This window comes from Gymnoscopelus microlampas (assembly GCF_963454915.1).
Source record: "Gymnoscopelus microlampas genome assembly, chromosome: 11".
NCBI classification, from domain to species: Eukaryota; Metazoa; Chordata; class Actinopteri; order Myctophiformes; family Myctophidae; genus Gymnoscopelus; species Gymnoscopelus microlampas.
The window spans coordinates 47,604,429-47,608,054 of NC_139948.1; positions in this window are offsets into that span (position 1 = coordinate 47,604,429).

Genomic DNA, 3,626 nt, shown 5'->3' on the forward strand with positions numbered 1-3,626 from the left:
AAAAGTTTCGTGCAGATTACTCAAAAATCCCAGGAGGAGATAGGTTTTAACTGTTTTTCATATAATTCGAAATGGTGGGAGATCTAAAGGTCAGAGGTCAAAAGTCAGAGTGTGAAAGTTGTTCATCATGAGGAGACGCATGTGTGTATTGCAGTTTTATGGCTGTAGGTAAAACAGGGCATGAGTTGTACCTGTTCAAAGTTGGCATTTTCAACTGAGTGCTATAGCGCCACCTTTTGACGAAAGATTGTGAGATTTATTTTTTGATCGTTTTTCATGACCATCTATCATATGGCCGAGTTTCATAAAAAGCGTATGCACGGTTCAGCCAGAACTGGCAAAAACGGCAGAAGAAGAAGAAGAAGAAGAAGAAATGGAATAATGCCAATAACAATACGGGTCCATGCTGGAAGCCTGGCCCCGTAATAACCGAAAAAAATCTGGCTACGCCACTGAAGCTCACAATGCCTCAAATGTGATTCGTGAGCATTGAGAGCTTGTAGATCTGCTATTTTCAAATAGCGATATGGGCTGAAGTGGTTACTGTTTGTTTTGTAACAGAAATCAAAATCTACAAAGTAACTAGCACCTAAGGTTTTCAAATAATTGTAGTGGAGAAAAACAATATTTGCCTCTGAGTCTCTCATTTTAGTTATAGAGAGCCATTATAATGTATAGCTGCATTCTTGTCATGAAAGGTGCTATTTTCGTTTCATTTCAGTTATAGAGGGCCATTATGATTTATAAGGAAGGTAAAATAAACTTTACAGTAATTGCAATAAAACTTTAAAAAAAAAACACCTTAAACAGTTTAATTATTTTAGAGATTTGAGCTGCATTCATGTTATGAAAGGTGCTACTTTCGTTTAATTTTAGTTATACAGTAAAATCAATCAAACTAAAAGAATTTCAAGAAACAAGAAACAAGAAGAATCAGGTTTATTGTCACATTAGGAGGGTTTACACATCAAACTATACAGAGCAGGTTTACAAGGGCTGATGGCTGGATGGGGGTGTTAAATTCCTGCCTATTGTTCTATAGGTGTTAACGGCCGGCTCGTTGAATGAGTCTCACTCGCGGCCGTCGCAAGCACCATTTAAACCTTCTAGTCGGGGATCCACAGGCCCAAAAGCTCTTGAAAATGGGTTGAACCTGTGATGTCATGCTATACTTTTTTTTTGTGTTTTTTCTTTTAATTTGGTCATTAAGGTCCACAGAATGAGAGGCCTGCTCTGCCGGAAACATCGCGAAAAAAAGTTATGGACATTTTTTTATAATGAAGCCTTTATTTTTTTGCCCATTTTCGCCTATTGTAAAAAACTAGGTTTCTTTTCTTAAAGTGCTCAGTAGGTTGTGTAGGCTGTCAATAAATGATTCCCAGATACACAGAACACATATGTGAACAACACCAAGTCCAAAAATACACTCATGAAGCCTTTCCAAATGATTTATAGACATTTTTGGTACCAAAAATGCACCCGTTTTTTGCATTTTCCACAATACTTTCATCTTTACTTCAATAGTAATCAACTTTGCCATGGGTTATGACATCAGCCAATGTCTCATTCTTTTCATCAATCTTTATAGTCATTCCACAAAAAAAATAATTAAAATCAACCCTAAATTAAAGGAACTGTGGTGACTTTATTACCCTTATGCTCAGAATTCCCAGAATTTTGAGCCAGCCTATTACAGCCTAGTCCAGCCTAGTACAGCATAGTCCAGCCTATTACAGCCTAGTCCAGCCTAGTCCAGCCTATTATAGCCTAGTCCAGCCTATTACAGCCTAGTCCAGCCTATTACAGCCTAGTACAGCCTAGTACAGCCTAGCCCAGCCTATTATAGCCTAGTCCAGCCCAGTCCAGCCTATTACAGCCTAGTCCAGCATAGTCCAGCCTAGTCCAGCCTATTACAGCCTAGTAGAGCCTAGTCCGGCCTAGTCCAGCCTAGTCCAACCTATTATAGCCTAGTCCAACCTATTAAAGCCTAGTCCAGCTTAGTCCCGCCTATTACAGCCTAGTCCAGCCTATTACAGCTTAGTCCAGCCTATTACAGCCTAGTCCAGCCTAGTACAGCATAGTACAACCTAATAGAGCCTAGTAGAGCCTAGTACATTACATTACATTACATTACAGTCATTTAGCAGACACTTTTATCCAAAGCGACTTACAATAAGTGCATTCAACATAGGTAGGGAACGAAAACTACTAATCACCAGAGGTTTTAAGTGCATTTTCTGCAAAAACAAGCAACCAAGAGTATACCTAGCGCTAAGGTAAAAGTGCAGTATATCAGCTACCTATTTCCTTAAACAGATGAGACAAAATAGCTAAATCAAATGAGCAGGAGCTAAAACAAATAACTGTATCGACTACACAAGATCCGATAAACAATACAACAATAAAACAAACATTCGTACAACTAGTTAACAACAAGTAGGCCAGACAAAGAGGAAGGGTAGTGTTTCCTGAAGAGATGGGTTTTCAGCCTGCGGCGAAAGATGGGCAGTGACTGTCCTGACATCAGTGGGAAGTCCATTCCACCACTGTGGGGCCAGAACAGAAAAAAGTCGTGACCGTGTGGATCGCCCAGAAGGACTCTTGAGTGACGAGGCAGTCAGTCGGCCCGAGGTGGCAGACCGAAGTGGTCGGGCAGGGGTGTAGGCATCGACCATAGCCCGGAGGTAAGAAGGAGCTGTTCCTTTCACTGCCCTATAGGCTAGCACCAGGGTTTTAAACTCGATGCGAGCCGCTACGGGGAGCCTGTGTAGGGACGGAGAAGGATAGTTGTGTGGGAGAACTTGGGGCGGTTGAACACCAGACGAGCCGCAGCTTTCTGAACAAGCTCCAGAGGTCTGATGGCAGATGCCGGAGCACCAGCGAGGAGGGAGTTGCTGTAGTCCAGGCGGGATATGACAAGAGCCTGGATGAGCACCTGGGCTGCCTTCTCCGTGAGGAAGGGGTGAATCCTCCTAATGTTGTAGAGGAGGAATCTGCAGGACCGTGTCACTGATGAGATGTTTGCCGAGAACACCCAGATTCTTCGCAGTCCGAGTTGATGTCACCGCAGCATTATCAATGGTGATGGCCCTTCCCCGGAGGAACATCAGCTCGGTCTTGTCCAGGTTGAGCTTCAGGTGGTGCGTCGACATCCACTCTGAGATATCAGCCAGACAAGCAGCAATGCGTGCCTCCACACGTGTGTCAGAGGGGGGGAATGAGAGGATCAGCTGGGTGTCATCGGCATAGCAGTGGTAGGAAAAGGAAAATGGGAGTGGATGACAGCACCAAGAGATGTAGTGTAGAGAGAGAAAAGAGGAGGACCCAGAACCGAGCCTTGGGGAACCCCAGTAGCGAGCCTTTGTGGTTCTGACACAGACCCTCTCAACATCACCTGGTAGGAGCGACCCGTCAGGTAGGATGCAAACAGGGAGAGTGCAGAGCCTGAGACACCCATCCCCTCAAGGGTGGAGAGGAGGATCTCATGGTTCACTGTGTCAAACGCTGCAGACAGGTCCAGGAGTATCAGAACAGAGGAGAGAGAGTTCGCTCTAGCCGCATGGAGCGACGTCACTGCCAGGAGGGCAGTCTCGGTCGAGTGACCCAACTAGTTAAGACTAGTACAA